An 18,823-nucleotide genomic window follows, 5' to 3' on the forward strand; every position below is an offset into this window, starting at 1 on the left:
TTCATCCAGAGGCAGCATCGATCGGCTTCAGTTAGCAGCAGTAGCGAAGGAATCGCTCGATCGGGTTCAGTTAACAGCCATCGATCGACCGCTCGGGTTCAGTAACGCGTAGCCTGTAGTGTAATAGCTCGGGTTCAGTAGGCGAACGCCTCGCTCGGGTTCAGTTAGAGCCCAACGCCTCGCACCCACGCGCGTGCGTGTACGAGAGACACGTGCAAACCTCCGTGCATCGCTCGGCCACGACCACCCACCATAATCGGGAACACCCTGATATTTTCCTCGCCCTTGCTTCTACCACGGTTTTTTCCGTCATGGACGACCCAAAGAATGTCATGCAGCTGCGTCTCCGGCCCGCCCAGGACGAAAAGCCCATTTTCTGTCATGATTTTTTGTCATAGAAGTAGGAGCTGACCACATCTATGATGATACCGGGTTTTGTCACAATTATCGTCATAGAAGTGTCATAAGTATGACAATTTTTTTTTGTTCGGCCCAAAATGTCACTAATGTGTCTTTTTTTGTAGTGAAGCTACGTCGGTATTTCCCCAAAGAGGAAGGGATGATGCAGCACAGCCGCGGTAGGTATTTCCCTCAGTTATGAGACCAAGGCTATCGAACCAGTATGAGAACCAAGCAACACAACGTAAACAGCACCTGCACACAAATAACAACTATTCGCAACCCAACATGTAAAAGGGGTTGTCAATCCCTTCCGGGTAGTGATGTCGCTTGAAGCTACATCGGTATTTCCCCAAAGAGGAAGGGATGATGCAGCACAGCGGCGGTAGGTATTTCCCTCAGAAATGAAACCAAGGTTATCGAACTAGTAGGAGAACCAAGCAACACAACATAAACAACCCCTGCACACAGATAACAAATCCTTGCAACCCAACGTGTTAAAGGGGTTGTCAATCCCTTCCGGGATACGGCACCTCAAGATAGGCAAACGGACGTGAGGTAAATTGTAGTAGATTGATAGATCGAACGCCAAATAAAATAAATATAAATATAACGCAGCAAGGTATTTTTTGTATTTTTGGTTTAGTAGATCTGAAAATAAATGCAAGAGAAAAGAAGATCGCAAAGGCAAATACAGGAGAAATAAAACCTGGGGGCCGTAGGTTTTACTAGTGGCTTCTCTCGAGAAAATAGCAAACGGTGGGTGAACAAAGATGTATCTATGTAGAGATAGACCCCATCGTTTTATCCTTAGTAGCAACGATACATACGTGTTGGTTCCCTTTCTGTCACTAGGATCAAGCACCGTAAGATCGAACCCAGTACCGGGAACCTCTTCCCATTGCAAGATAAATAGATCAAGTTGGCCAAACAAAACCCAAATATCGGAGAAGAAATACGAGGCTACAAGCAATCATGCATATAAGAGATCAAAGAAACTCAAATAACTTTCATGGATATAAAAAGATATGACTGATCATAAACTCAAAGTTCATCAGTTCCCAACAAAGACACCACAAAAGAGTTACATCATATGGATCTCCAAGAGACCATTGTATTAAGAATTCAGCGAGAGAGAGAAAGCCATCTAGCTACTAACTATGGACCCGAAGCTCTACAAAAAACTACTCATGCATCATCAGAGAGGCACCAATAGAGGCGGTGAACCCCATCCGAGATGGTGTGTAGATTGGATCTGGTGGTCCTGGACTCTGCGGCGGCTCGATGAATATTTTGTCGACGCTTCTAGGGTTTCTGGAATATTGTGGTATTTATAGAGCAAAGAGGCGGTCCGGGGGGCACCCGAGGTGGGCACAACCCACCAGGGCGCGCCTGGGCCTCCTGGCGTGCCCTGGAGGGTTGTGCCTCCCTCGGGGCACCCCCAAGCGCAGCCAGGGCCCAATGTGTTCCTACTGGCCCATAAAAATCATCATGGAGTTTCGTGGCATTTGGACTCTTTCTGGTATTGATTTTCTACGATGTAAAAAACATGGACAGACAGCAACTGGCACTTGGCACTATGTCAATAGGTTAGTACCAAAAAATGATATAAAATGACTATAAAATGATTATAAAACATCCAAGATTTATAATATAACAGCATGGAACAATAAAAAATTATAGATACGTTGGAGACGTATCAGCATCCCCAGGCTTAACTCCTACTCGTCCTCGAGTAGGTAAGTGATAAAAACAGAATTTTTGATATGGAATGATGCCTATCATGTCATATCATATTCTTTTCTTTATAGCATGGACATTTGGACTTTTATGTGATTCAAAGCAATAGTCTAGTTTTGACATAATAATTTAGATACTCAAGCATATCAACAAGCAACCAAGTCTTTCAAAATATCAACGCTAAAATAAGTTATCCCTAGCCCATCATGCTCAAACATTGATCCATTCATGAAACACACTCGAATATTAGCTACACCCAATACTTAAGTACGATCATATTGCCTCCTAGTTGGTGCTTTTTATGAGAGAAGATGGAGACTCAAATTCAAAATAAAAAATTGCATAAAGTAAAAGAAAGGCCTTTCGCAGAGGGAAGTAGGGATTTGTAGAGGTGCTAGAGCTCAAAGCGAAAAAATTAGAGATAAAAACATTTTGGGAGGTGTATCCATCCCACCAACGAAAATGACTTAGAGTTCCCAACACTTTCCATGCTAGATATGTCATAGGCGGTTCCCAAACAGAAAATAAAGTTTATTCCTTTTTCCACAATACTTTCACTTTCCATGGCTAACTGTATCCATGGGTGCCCTCCATACCAACACTTTCCAAGGAATTTATTATTTGACAACATAAAGTAAATTCATTTTTGCATTTCGGGACTTGGCATCCCTAAGACCTTTGCCTTACTGTCGTGCAATGACAAGTGAATAAACACGCATCGTGAGAATAACGCATCCAGCATGGAAAATATTAGCCACCCGTCACCGCTCCGCGAGCGAAACAAACACACAAAAGAGAAGTTTATTTTTAAAATTAGAGATGGCACATGCAAATTTCCTTAGAACGGCAAAAGAATACCGCATATAGGTAGATATAGTGGACTCATGTGGCAAAATGGTTTAAAGGTTTTTGGATGCACAAGTAGAGGTCATACTTGGTGCAAAGTGAAGGCTAGCAAAAGATTGGGAAGCGACCAACCAAGAAACGAATAATCTCATAAGCAAGCATTAAGCATAAATAACACCAAATAATGCACCACAAGTAGGATATAATTTTCATTGCATGACTATTGACTTTCGTACTTGCATAGGGGATCACAAACCTTAACACCAATATTCTTACTAAAGCATAATTACTCATCAACATAACTCACATATCACATCATCATATCTCAAAACTATTACTAAGAGTCAAGTTTATTTTGTCCAATGATCATCATGAAAGTTTTTATTATATCCTTCTTGGATATCTAGCACTTTGATACTAATTTTCACGTGTTGCTTTTCATAAGATCAAACAAATATAAGTGAAGATAATGAGCATAATTTTTCTTCTTTCTCTCAAAATAATTTAAGTGAAGAAAGAGAGAATTTCTTTAAAATTTTACTAACTCTCAAATAAATCTAAGTGAAGCAATAGAGCATTTCTTCAAAAATACTAAGCACACTGTGCTCAAAAAGATATAAGTGAAGCACTAGAGCAAGTCCATTGCTCATTAAAAAATTAAGTGAAGCATACAGAGCAATTCTAACAAGTCATGACATAATTTTGGCTCTCACAAATAGGTGTGTCCAGCAAGGATTGATGACTTAAAACACAAAATAAAACAAGCAAAGACTTATATCATACAAGACGCTCCAAGAAAAACACATATCATGTGACGAATAAAAATATAGTTTCAAGATAAATACTGAAAGAAAGCGGGGATGCCACTCGGGGGCATCCCCAAGCTTAGGCTCTTCCATCCTTCCTTCATCCATCGTAAGATAACCCAAAACATGAAAACTTCAATCACACAAAACTCAACAAAACCTTCGTGAGATCCGCCAGTGTAAGAAAAATAAATCACTACTATAAGTGTTGTATCAACCCAATTCTTATTTTGTTTTTGTATTATATCTACTGTATTCCAACTTTTCTATGGCCAAAACTCATCAAAGAACACCATAGAGCCATCAAAATAAGCACACAACACAAAGAAAACAGAATTTGTCAAAACAGAACAGTCTGTAGCAAACTGATTTGTTCGAATACTTATGGAACTCCAAAAATTCAGAAAAACTATGAAAACCTGGGTAATTTGTATAGTAATCTCCTGCAAAAAGAATTGGCATTTTATCACGTTCTGGTGATTTTTAACAATTATTTTCGTGAGCACAATGTTTCTGTCTTTTTCAGCAAGATCAAACAACTATCACCCAAGAAGATCCTATCGGTTCTACTTGGCACAAACACTAATTAAAACACAAAAAACACAATCATAACAGTAGCATAATTGTGTAAACACTCAAGAACAGAAAGCAAAAAGAAAAAATAAAATTTATTCATTGAGTTGCCTCCCAACAAGCGCTATAGTTTTACACCCCTAGCTAGGCATCGATAATTTTAATGATGCTCGCATGAAAGACAATAATTGAATAACAAAGAGAGCATCATATAGAATATGACAAACACATTAAGTCTAACTACTTCCTACGCATAGGAATTTTTTGAGCAAACAAATTTTCAAAACAAGCAAAGACTAGCATATGCAAGGAAGAAGAATAAAACATAGACAATCTCAACAAGAAGGGAGGTAATTTAGTATCATGGAAATTTCTACAGCCAAATTTCCCTCTCTCATAATAATTATATATGGGATCACTTTCAAATTCAACAGTATAGCTATCACATAAAATATTCTCTATATGATCCACATGCATGCAACGTTGACACTCTTCCAAAATAGTGATATTATCATCAAATAAAGTGATGACCTCTCCAAGCCCAATTTTATTATCGCAAGCATATTCATCATGAGGTTTAAATAAATTTTCAAGATCATAAGAATCATTATCACCCCAATCATGATCATTGCAATAAATAGTGGACATAGCAAAATTAGCATCCCCAAGCTTGGGGTTTTGCATATTATTAGCACAATTGACATTAATAGAATTTATGATAACATCATTGCAATCATGCTTTTCATTCAAGGAGCTATCATGAATCATTTCATAAAAAGTTTCATCACAATTTTGAAATTCACAAATCTCATGCAGAACTTCATAAAGATAATCAAGTGCACTCAACTCACTAGCAACTGGTTCAACATATTCAGATCTTTTGAAAAGATTAGAAAGTGGATGAGGATCCATATAAATAGATTTTTAGTAAGCGAAGATACAAGCAAATAAGAGACACATGGCAACACAAGCAAACAAGAGATCTGACATGAAAACGGCGAACGAAAAAGAGGGCGAATAAAATGGCAATTTTTTGTGAAGTGGGGAGAGGAAAACGAGAGGCAAATGGCAAATAATGTAAATTGCGAGGAGATGAGATTTGTGATTAGGAACCTGGTATATGTTGAAGATCCTCCCCGGCAACGGCGCCAGAAATTCCTTTTGATGTCGCTTGAAGCTACGTTGGTATTTCCCCAAAGAGGAAGGGATGATGCAGCACAGCGGCGGTAGGTATTTCCCTCAGAAATGAAACCGAGGTTATCAAACCAGTAGGAGAACCAACCAACACAACGTAAACAGCCCCTGCACACAGATAACAAATCCTCGCAACCCGACGTGTTAAAGGGGTTGTACGGCGCCTCAAGATAGGCAAACAGATGTGAGGTAAATTGTAGTATATTGATAGATCGAACGCCAAATGAAATAAATATAAATAAAACGTAGCAAGGTATTTTGGTAATTTTGGTTTAGTAGATCTGAAAATAAATGCAAGAGAAAAGAAGATCGCAAAGGCAAATATAGGAGAAATGAGACCAGGGGCCGTAGGTTTCACTAGTGGCTTCTCTCGAGAAAAATAGCAAACGATGGGTGAACAAATTACTGTTGGGAAATTCATAGAACTTCAAATAATTATGACGATATCCAGAAAATGATCATTATATAGGCATCACATCCAAGATTAGTACACCGACTCCTGCCTGCATCTACTACTATTACTCCACACATCGACCGCTATCCAGCATGCATCTAGTGTATTAAGTTCATGGAAAACGGAGTAATGCAATAAGAACGATGAGAAGATGTTGACAAGATCTATCTATGTAGAGATAGACCCCATCGATTTATCCTTAATAACAACGATACATACGTGTCGGTTCCCTTTCTGTCACTGGGATCAAGCACCGTAAGATCGAACCCACTACCAGGCACCTCTTCCCATTGCAAGATAAATAGATCAAGTTGGCCAAAGAAAACCCAAATATCGGAAAGAAATACGAGGCTACAAGCAATCCTGCATATAACAGATCAAACAAACTCAAATAACTTTCAAGGATATAAAAATATATGACTGATCATAAACTCAAAGTTCATCAGAACCCAACAAATACACCGCAAAACAGTTACATCATATGGATCTCCGAGAGACCATTGTATTGAGAATTCAGCGAGAGAGAGAAAGCCATCTAGCTACTAACTACAGACCCGAAGGTCTACAAAGAATTACTCACGCATCATCGGAGAGGCACCAATGGAGGTGGTGAACCCCATCCGAGATGGTGTCTAGAATGGATCTGGTGGTTCTGGACTCTGCGGCAGATGGATGAATATTTCGTCGACGCTTCTAGGGTTTCTGGAATATTGTGGTATTTATAGAGCAAAGAGGTGGTCCGGGGGGCACCCGAGGTGGGCCCAACCCACTAGGGCGCGCATGGGCCTCCTGGCGCGCCCTGGTGTGTTGTCCCTCCCTCAGGGCACCCCCCAGGCGCAGCCAGGGCCCAACGTGTTCCTTCTGGCCCATAAAAAATCATCATGGAGTTTCGTGGCATTTGGACTCCGTCTGGTATTGATTTTCTGCGATGTAAAAAACATGGAAAAAACAACAACTGGCACTTGACACTATGTCAATAGGTTAGTACCAAAAAATGATATAAAATGACTATAAAATGATTATAAAACATCCTAGATTGATAATATAACAGTATGGAACAATCAAAAATTATAGATACGTTGGAGACGTATCAGGTAGCGGTGCCTCAAGATAGGCAAACTGGCGTGAATAAAATTGTAGAAGATTGATAGATCAAACGCCAAATAAAATAAATAAGAATAAATTGCGGCAAGGTATTTTTGTATTTTTGGTTTAATAGATCTGACAATAAAAGCAAAGAAAAAGTATATCATAAAGGCAAATAATATGAGAAAGAGACCCGGGAGCCGTAGGTTTCACTAGTGGCTTCTCTCGAGAAAAATAGCAAACGGTGGGTAAACAAATTAATGTTGGGCAATTGATAGAACTTCAATTAATCATGATGATATCCAGGCAATGATCATTATATAGGCATACGTCCAAGATTAGTAGACCGACTCCTGTCTGCATCTACTACTATTACTCCACACATCGACCACTATCCAGCCTGCATCTAGTGTATTAAGTTCATGGAGAAATGGAGTAATGCAAGAAGAACGATGACATGATGTAGACAAGATCTATCTATGTAGAGATAGACTCAATCGTTTTATCCTTAGTAGGAACAATACATACGTGTCGGTTCCCCTGCTGTTACTAGGATCAAGCACCGTAAGATCGAACCCACTAGAAAGCACCTCTTCCCAAACAAAACCCAAATATCGGAGAAGAAATACAAGGCTATAAGCAATCACGCGTAAAAGAGATCAAAGAAAATCAAATACTTTCATGGGTAGAAAAAGATAGATCTGATCATAAACTCAAAGTTCATCCGATCCCAACAAACACACCGCAAAAAGAGTTACATCATATGGGTCTCCAAGGGAACATTTGTTGGAAATATGCCCTAGAGGCAATAATAAAATGGTTATTATTATATTTCCTTGTTCATGATAATTGTCTATTGTTCATGCTATAATTGTGTTATCCGGAAATCGTAATACATGTGTGAATACATAGACTACAACGTGTCCCCAATAAGCCTCTAGTTGACTAGCTCGTTGATCAACAGATAGTCATGGTTTCCTGACTATGGACATTGGATGTCATTGATAACGGGATCACATCATTAGGAGAATGATGTGATGGACAAGACCCAATCCTAAGCATAGCACAAAGATCGTGTAGTTCGTTTGCTAGAGCTTTTCCAATGTCAAGTATCTTTTCCTTAGACCATGAGATTGTGCAACTCCCGGATACCGTAGGAGTGCTTTGGGTGTGCCAAACGTCACAACATAACTGGGTGGCTATAAAGGTGCACTACGGGTATCTCCGAAAGTGTCTGTTGGGTTGGCATGAATCGAGACTGGGATTTGTCACTCCGTAAGACGGAGAGGTATCTCTGGGCCCACTCGGTAATGCATCATCATAATGAGCTCAATGTGACTAAGGAGTTAGCCACGGGATCATGCGTTACGGTACGAGTAAAGTGACTTGCCGGTAACGAGATTGAACAAGGTATTGGGATACCGACGATCGAATCCCGAGCAAGTAACGTACCGATTGACAAAGGGAATTGTATACGGTATTGATTGAATCCTCGTCATCGTGGTTCATCCGATAAGATCATCGTGGAACATGTGGGAGCCAACATGGGTATCCAGATCCCGTTGTTGGTTATTGATCGGAGAGTCGTCTCGGTCATGTCTGCATGTCTCCCGAACCCGTAGGGTCTACACACTTAAGGTTCGGTGACGCTAGGGTTGTAGAGATATTAGTATGTGGAAACCCGAAAGTTGTTCGGAGTCTCGGATGAGATCCCGGATGTCACGAGGAGTTCCGGAATGGTCCGGAGGTGAAGAATTATATATAGGAAGTCCAGTTTCGGCCACCGGGAAAGTTTTGGGGGTTATCGGTATTGTACCGGGACCACCGGAAGGGTCCCGGGGGTCCACCGGGTGGGGCCACCTATCCTAGAGGGCCCCATGGGCTGAAGTGGGGAGGGGAACCAGCCACTGGTGGGCTGGTGCGCCCCCCTTAGGCCTCCCCTGCGCCTAGGGTTGGAAACCCTAGGGGTGGGGGGGCGCCCCACTTGGCTTGGGGGGCAAGCCACCCCCTTGGCCGCCGCCCCCCTCAGATGGGATCTCCAGGGGGCCGGCGCCCCCCCAGGACCCCTGTAAACAGTGGGGGGAGGGAGGGCAGCAGTACCACATCCCCTGGCGCCTCCCTCTCCCCCTGCAACACCTCTCCCTCCCGCTTGCGCTTGGCGAAGCCCTGCCGGGATCCCCGCTACTTCCACCACCACGCCGTCGTGCTGCTGGACCTCCATCAACCTCTCCTTCCCCCTTGCTGGATCAAGAAGGAGGAGACGTCGCTGCTCCGTACGTGTGTTGAACACGGAGGTGCCGTCCGTTCGGCGCTCGGTCATCGATAATTTGGATCACGACGAGTACGACTCCATCAACCCCGTTCACTTGAACGCTTCCGCTCGCGATCTACAAGGGTATGTAGATGCACTCCTTCCCTCTCGTTTCTAGTAAACTCCATAGATGGATCTTGGTGATGCGTAGAAAATTTTAAATTTCTGCTACGATCCCCAACAGTGGCATCATGAGCCAGGCCTATGCGTAGTTACTATGCACGAGTAGAACACAAAGCAGTTGTGGGCGTAGATGTTGTCAATTTTTCTTGCCACTACTAGTCTTATCTTGTTTCGGCGGTATTGTGGGATGAAGCGGCCCCGACCAACCTTACACGTACGCTTACGTGAGACAGGTTCCACCGACTGACATGCACTAGTTGCATAAGGTGGCTAGCGGGTGTCTGTCTCTCCCACTTTAGTCGGAACGGATTCGATGAAAAGGGTCCTTATGAAGGGTAAATAGAAATTGGCATATCACGTTGTGGTTTTACGTAGGTAAGAAACGTTCTTGCTAGAAACCTATAGAAGCCACGTAAAAACATGCAACAACAATTAGAGGACGTCTAACTTGTTTTTGCAGCATGTGCCTTGTGATGTGATATGGCTAAAAGGATGTGATGAATGAGATATATGTGATGTATGAGATTGATGATGTTCTTGTAATAGGAATCACGACTTGCATATCGATGAGTATGACAACCGGCAGGAGCCATAGGAGTTGTCTTTATTTTTTGTATGACCTGCGTGTCATTGAATAACGCCATGTAAATTACTTTACTTTATAGCTAAACACGTTAGCCATAGAAGTAGAAGTAATCGTTGGCGTGACAACTTCATGAAGACACGATGATGGAGATCATGGTGTCATGCCGGTGACGTAGATGATCATGGCGCCCCGAAGATGGAGATCAAAGGAGCAAAATGATATTGGCCATATCATGTCACTATTTGATTGCATGTGATGTTTATCATGTTTTACATCTTATTTGCTTAGAACGACGGTAGTAAGTAAGATGATCCCTTATAATAATTTCAAGAAAGTGTTCCCCCTAACTGTGCACCGTTGCGAAGGTTCGTTGTTTCGAAGCACCACGTGATGATCGGGTGTGATAGATTCTAACGTTCGCATACAACGGGTGTTGACGAGCCTAGCATGTACAGACATGGCCTCGGAACACACGCAATACACTTAGGTTGACTTGACGAGCCTAGCATGTACAGACTTGCCTCGGAACACGAAAGACCGAAAGGTCGAGCATGAGTCGTATAGAAGATACGATCAACATGAAGATGTTCACCGATCTTGACTAGTCCGTCTCACGTGATGATCGGACACGGCCTAGTTAACTCGGATCATGTTTCACTTAGATGACTAGAGGGATGTCTATCTGAGTGGGAGTTCATTGAATAATTTGATTAGATGAACTTAATTATCATGAACTTAGTCTAAAATCTTTACAATATGTCTTGTAGATCAAATGGCCCACGTTGCCCTCAACTTCAACGCGTTCCTAGAGAAAACCAAGATGAAAGATGATGGCAGCAACTATACGGACTGGGTCCGGAACCTGAGGATCATCCTCATAGCTGCCAAGAAAGATTATGTCCTAGAAGCACCGCTAGGTGAAGCACTCATCCCAGAGAACCAAGACGTTATGAACGCTTGGCAATCACGTGCTGATGATTGTGAAGCACTCATCCCAGAGAACCAAGACGTTATGAACGCTTGGCAATCACGTGCTGATGATTACTCCCTCGTTCAGTGCGGCATGCTTTACAGCTTAGAACCGGGGCTCCAAAAGCGTTTTGAGAAACACGGAGCATATGAGATGTTCGAAGAGCTGAAAATGGTTTTCCAAGCTCATGCCCGGGTCGAGAGATATGAAGTCTCCGACAAGTTCTTCAGTTGTAAAATGGAGGAAAATAGTTCTGTCAGTGAGCACATACTCAGAATGTCTGGGTTACACAACCGCTTGTCTCAGCTGGGAGTTAATCTCCCGGATGACGCGGTCATTGACAGAATCCTTCAGTCGCTTCCACCGAGCTACAAGAGCTTTGTGATGAACTTCAATATGCAGGGGATGGAAAAGACCATTCCTGAGGTATATTCAATGCTGAAATCAGCGGAGGTGGAATTCAAAAAGGAACATCAAGTGTTGATGGTGAATAAAACCACTAAGTTCAAGAAGGGCAAGGGTAAGAAGAACTTCAAGAAGGACGGCAAGGGAGTTGCCGTGCCCGGTAAGCCAGTTGCTGGGAAGAAGCCAAGGAATGGACCCAAGCCTGAGACTGAGTGCTTTTATTGCAAGGGAAGTGGTCACTGGAAGCGGAACTGCCCCAAATACTTAGCGGACAAGAAGGCCGGCAACACCAAAGGTATATGTGATATACATGTAATTGATGTGTACCTTACCAGTACTCGTAGTAGCTCCTGGGTATTTGATACCGGTGTGGTTGCTCATATTTGTAACTCAAAACAGGAGTTGCGGAATAAGCGGAGACTGTCGAAGGACGAGGTGACGATGCGCGTCGGGAATGGTTCCAAGGTCGATGTGATCGCCGTCGGCACGCTACCTCTGCATTTACCTACGGGATTAGTTTTAAACCTCAATAATTGTTATTTAGTGCCAGCTTTGAGCATGAACATTGTATCTGGATCTCGTTTAATGCGAGATGGCTACTCATTTAAATCCGAGAATAATGGTTGTTCTATTTATATGAGAGATATGTTTTATGGTCATGCCCCGTTGGTCAATGGTTTATTCTTAATGAATCTCGAACGTGATGTTACACATATTCATAGTGTGAATACCAAAAGATGTAAATTTGATAACGATAGTCCCACATACTTGTGGCACTGCCGCCTTGGTCACATTGGTGTCAAGCGCATGAAGAAGCTCCATGCAGATGGACTTCTGGAGTCTCTTGATTACGAATCATTTGACACGTGCAAACCATGCCTCATGGGTAAGATGACCAAGACTCCGTTCTCCGGAACAATGGAGCGAGCAACCAACTTATTAGAAATCATACATACTGATGTGTGCGGTCCAATGAGTGTTGAGGCTCGCGGAGGCTATCGTTATGTTCTCACTCTCACTGATGGCTTGAGTAGATATGGGTATGTCTACCTAATGAAACACAAGTCTGAGACCTTTGAAAAGTTCAAGGAATTTCAGAGTGAGGTGGATAATCAACGTGACAGGAAAATAAAGTTCCTACGATCAGATCGTGGAGGAGAATATTTAAGTCACGAATTTGGTACGCACTTAAGGAAATGTGGAATCGTTTCACAACTCACGCCGCCTGGAACACCTTAGCGAAATGGTGTGTCCGAACGTTGTAATCGCACTCTATTGGATATGGTGCGATCTATGATGTCTCTTACCGATCTACCGCTCTCATTTTGGGGCTATGCTTTAGAGACTACCGCATTCACTTTAAATAGGGCTCCGTCGAAATCCGTTGAGATGACACTGTATGAATTATGGTTTGGGAAGAAACCTAAGCTGTCGTTTCTAAAAGTTTGGGGATGCGATGCTTATGTCAAGAAACTCCAACCTAAAAAGCTCGAACCCAAGTCGGAAAAATGCGTCTTCATAGGATACCATAAGGAAACCATTGGGTATACCTTCTACCTCAGATCCGAAGGCAAGATATTTGTTGCCAAGAACAGGTCCTTTCTGGAGAAAGAGTTTCTCTCGAAAGAAATAAGTGGGAGGAAAGTGGAACTTGATGAGGTGATAGTCACCCCTTCCGAACCGGAAAGTAGCGCAGCGCGGGAAGATGTTCCTGTGGTGCCTACACCGACTGGGGAGGAAGTTAATGATGATGACCATGAAGCTTTGGATCAAGTTACTGCTGAACTTCGTAGGTCCACAAGGACACGTTCCGCACCAGAGTGGTACGGCAACCCTGTCCTGGAAATCATGTTGTTAGATAATGGTGAACCTTCGAGCTATGAAGAAGCGATGGCGGGCCCCGATTCCAACAAATGGCTTGAAGCCATGCAATCCGAGATAGGATCCATGTATGAAAACGAAGTATGGACTTTGACTGACTTGCCCGATGATCGGCGAGCCATAGAAAATAAATGGATCTTTAAGAAGAAGACAGACGCGGATGGTAATGTAACCATCTATAAGGCTCGACTTGTCGCTAAGGGTTATCGACAAGTTCAAGGGGTTGACTACGATGATACTTTCTCACCCGTAGCGAAGCTGAAGTCCGTTCGAATCATGTTAGCAATTGCCGCATACTATGATTATGAGATATGGCAGATGGACGTCAAAACGGCATTCCTTAACGGCTTTCTTAAGGAATAATTGTATATGATGCAGCCGGATGGTTTTGTCGATCCTAAGAATGCTAACAAGGTATGCAAGCTCCAGCACTCCATCTATGGGCTGGTGCAAGCATCTCGGAGTTGGAACATTCGATTTGATGAGATGATCAAAGCGTTTGGATTTACACAGACTTATGGAGAAGCCTGTGTTTACAAGAAAGTGAGTGGGAGCTCTGTAGCATTTCTCTTATTATATGCGGATGACATACTATTGATGGGAAATGATATAGAATTCTTGGAAAGTATAAAGTTCATTTGAATAAGTGTTTTTCAATGAAGGACCTTGGAGAAGCTGCTTATATATTAGGCATCAAGATCTATAGAGATAGATCAAGACGCCTCATTGGTCTTTCACAGAGTACGTACCTTGACAAGATATTGGAGAAGTTCAATATCGATCAGTCCAAGAAGGGGTTCTTGCCTATATTGCAAGGTGTGCAATTGAGCATGGCTCAATGCCCGACCACGGCAGAAGATAGAGAAAAGATGAGTGTCATCCCCTATGCCTCGGCCATAGGGTCTATTATGTATGCCATGCTGTGTACCAGACCTGATGTAAACCTTGCCGTAAGTTTGGTAGGAAGGTACCAAAGTAATCCCGGCATGGAACACTGGACAGCGGTCAAGAATATCCTGAAGTACCTGAAAATGACTAAGGATATGTTTCTCGTATATGGAGGTGACGAAGAGCTCGTCGTAAAGGGTTACGTCGCCGCTAGCTTCGACACAGATCTGGATGACTCTAAGTCACAAACCGGATACGTGTATATTTTGAATGGAGGGGCAGTAAGCTGGTGCAGTTGCAAGCAAAGCGTCGTGGCGGGATCTACATGTGAAGCGGAGTACATGGAGGCAGCGCAAGAAGCAATCTGGATGAAGGAGTTCATTACCGACCTAGGGGTGATTCCCAATGCATCGGGCCCGATGACTCTCTTCTGTGACAACACTCGAGCTATTGCCCTTGCCAAGGAGCCCAGGTTTCACAGGAAGACCAGGCATATCAAGCGTCGCTTCAACTCCATTCTTGAAAGTGTTCAAAATGGAGACATAGATATTTGTAAAGTACATACGAACCTGAATGTAGCAGATCCGTTGACTAAACCTCTCCCTAGAGCAAAACATGATCAACACCAGAACTCTATGGGTGTTCGATTCATCACAATGTAACTAGATTATTGACTCTAGTGCAAGTGGGAGACTGTTGGAAATATGCCCTAGAGGCAATAATAAAATGGTTATTATTATATTTCCTTGTTCATGATAATTGTCTATTGTTCATGCTATAATTGTGTTATCCGAAAATCGTAATACATGTGTGAATACATAGACTACAACGTGTCCCTAGTAAGCCTCTAGTTGACTAGCTCGTTGATCAACAGATAGTCATGGTTTCCTGACTATGGACATTGGATGTCATTGATAACGGGATCACATCATTAGGAGAATGATGTGATGGACAAGACCCAATCCTAAGCATAGCACAAAGATCGTGTAGTTCGTTTGCTAGAGCTTTTCCAATGTCAAGTATCTTTTCCTTAGACCATGAGATTGTGCAACTCCCGGATACCATAGGAGTGCTTTGGGTGTGCCAAACGTCACAACGTAACTGGGTGGCCATAAAGGTGCACTACGGGTATCTCCGAAAGTGTCTGTTGGGTTGGCACGAATCGAGACTGGGATTTGTCACTCCGTATGACGGAGAGGTATCTCTGGGCCCACTCGGTAATGCATCATCATAATGAGCTCAATGTGACTAAGGAGTTAGCCACGGGATCATGCTTTACGGTACGAGTAAAGTGACTTGCCGGTAACGGGATTGAACAAGGTATTGGGATACCGACGATCGAATCTCGGGCAATTAACGTACCGATTGACAAAGGGAATTGTATACGGGATTGATTGAATCCTCGACATTGTGGTTCATCCGATGAGATCATCGTGGAACATGTGGGAGCCAACATGGGTATCTAGATCCCGCTGTTGGTTATTGACCGGAGAGTCTTCTCGGTCATGTCTGCATGTCTCCCGAACCCGTAGGGTCTACACACTTAAGGTTCGGTGATGCTAGGGTTGTAGAGATATTAGTATGCGAAAACCCGAAAGTTGTTCGGAGTCCCGGATGAGATCCCGGACGTCACGAGGAGTTCCGGAATGGTCCGGAGGTGAAGAATTATATATAGGAAGTCCAGTTTCGGCCACCGCGAAAGTTTCGGGGGTTATCGGTATTGTACCGGGACCATCGGAAGGGTCCCGGGGGTCCACCGGGTGGGGCCACCTATCCCGGAGGGCCCCATGGGCGGAAGTGGGGAGGGGAACCAGCCACTGATGGGCTGGTGCGCCCCCCTTGGGCCTCCCCTGCGCCTAGGGTTGGAAACCCTGGGGGTGGGGGGCGCCCCACTTGGCATGGGGGGCAAGCCACCCCCTTGGCCGCCGCCCCCCTCAGATGGGATCTCCAGGGGGCCGGCGCCCCCCCAGGGCCCCTATAAATAGTGGGGGGGAGGGAGGGCAGCAGTACCACAGCCCCTGGCGCCTCCCTCGCCCCCTGCAACACCTCTCCTTCCCGCTTGCACTTGGCGAAGCCCTGCCGGGATCCCCGCTACTTCCACCACCACGCCGTCGTGCTGCTGGATCTCCATCAACCTCTCCTTCCCCCTTGCTGGATCAAGAAGGAGGAGACGTCGCTGCTCCGTACGTGTGTTGAATGCGGAGGTGCCGTCCGTTCGGCGCTCGGTCATCGGTGATATGGATCACGACGAGTACGACTCCATCAACCCCGTTCACTTGAACGCTTCCGCTCGTGATCTACAAGGGTATGTAGATGCACTCCTTCCCTCTCATTGCTAGTAAACTCCATAGATGGATCTTGGTGATGCGTAGAAAATTTTAAATTTCTGCTACGATCCCGAACACCATTGTATTGAGAATTCAGCGAGAGAGAGGAAGCCATCTAGCTACTAACTACGGACCCGAAGGTCTACAAAGAACTACTGACGCATCATCGGAGAGGCACCAATGGAGGTGGTGAACCCCATCCGTGATGGTGTCTAGATTGGATCTGGTGGTTCTGGACTCCGCGGCGGCTGGAATTGATTTTCGTCAACTCCCCTAGGGTTTCTGGAATATTGGGGTATTTATAGAGCAAAGGGGCGGTCCGGGGGGCACCCGAGGTGGGCACAACCCACCAGGGCGCGCCTGGGTCTCCTGGCGCGCCCTGGTGGGTTGTGCTCTCCTCGGAGCACCCCCAAGGCGTAGCCTTGGCCCATTAGGTGTCTTCTGGTCCAAAAAAATCTCCGTAAAGTTTTGTTGCATTTGGACTCTGTTTGGTATTGATTTCTTGAGATGTAAAAACATGCAGAAAACTGCAACTGGCACTTGGCACTATCTCAATAGGTTAGTACAAAAAAATGATATAAAATGACTATAAAATGATTATAAAACATCCAAGATTGATAATATAACAAGATGGAACAATAAAAAATTATAGATACGTTGGAGACGTATCAGCATCCCCAAGCTTAACTCCTACTCGTCCTCGAGTAGGTAAGTGATAAAAATAGAATTTTTGATGTGGAATGCTGCCTAACATGTCATATCATATTGTTTTCTTTATAGCATGGACATTTGGACTTTTATATATTCAAAGCAATAGTCTAGTTTTGACATGATAACTTAAATACTCAAGCATATCAACAAGCAACCATGTCTTTCAAAATATCAACGCTAAAATAAGCTATCCCTAGCCCATCATGGTCAATCATTGATCCATTCATGAAACGCACTCGCATGTTAGCTACACCAAATACTCAAGTACGATCATATTGCCTCCTAGCTGGTGCTTTTATGAGAGTAGATGGAGACTCAAATTCAAAAATAAAAATTGTAGAAAGTAAAAGAAAGGGCCCTTCGCAGAGGGAAGTCGGGATTTGTAGAGGCGCCAGAGCTCAAAGCCAAAATTGAGAGATAAAAACATTGTGGGAGGTGTATCCTTCCGACCGACGAAAACGACTTAGAGTTCCCAACCCTTTCCATGCTAGATATATCATAGGCGGTTCCCAAACAGAAAATAAAGTTTATTCCTTTTTCAACCATACTTTCACTTTCCATGGCTAGCCGTATCCACGGTTGCCGTCCATACCAACACTTTCCAAGGAATTTATTATTTGATAACATAAAGTAAATTCATTTTTCATTTCGGGACTGGGCATCCCTATTACCTTTGCCTTACTCTCGTGCAATGACAAGTGAATAAACACTCATCGTGAGAATAACACATCTAGCATGGAAAATATTAGCCACCCCTCACCGCTCCGTGAGCGGTACAAACACACAAAAGAGAAGTTTATTTTGAAAATAAGAGATGGCACATACAAATTTTCTTAGAACGGCAAAAGAATACCGCATATAGGTAGATATTGTGGACTCATGTGGCAAAACTGGTATTAAAGGTTTTTGGATGCACAAGTAGTGATCACACTTAGTGCAAAATGAAGGCTAGCAAAAGATTGAGAAGCGACCAACCAAGAAACGAATAATCTCATAAGCGAGCATTAAGCATAATTAACACCGAATAATGCACCACAAGTAGGATGTAATTTCATTGTATAATTATTGACTTTCGTGCTTGCATAGGGAATCACAAACCTTAACACCAATATTCTTACTAAAGCATAATTACTCATCAACATAACTCACATATCACATCATCATATCTCAAAACTATTACTAAGAATCAAGTTTATTTTGTCCAATGATCTTCATGAAAGTTTCTATTATCTCCTTCTTGGATATCTATCACTTTGGAACTAATTTTCATATGTTGATTTTGACAAGCTCAAACAAATATAAGTGAAGATCATGAGCATATTTTTTCTTTCTCTCAAATTAATTTAAGTGAAGGAAGAGAGCATTTCTTCAAAAATACTAAAGCACACCATGCTCAAAAAGATATAAGTGAAGCACTAGAGCAAGTCCATAGCTCATAAAAAATTTAAGTGAAGCATAGAGAGCAATTCTAACAAGTCATGACATAATTTTAGTCTCTCAAATAGGTGTGTCCAGCAAGGAAT

Source organism: Aegilops tauschii, chromosome 3 (genome assembly GCF_002575655.3).
Source record: "Aegilops tauschii subsp. strangulata cultivar AL8/78 chromosome 3, Aet v6.0, whole genome shotgun sequence".
NCBI classification, from domain to species: domain Eukaryota; kingdom Viridiplantae; phylum Streptophyta; class Magnoliopsida; order Poales; family Poaceae; genus Aegilops; species Aegilops tauschii.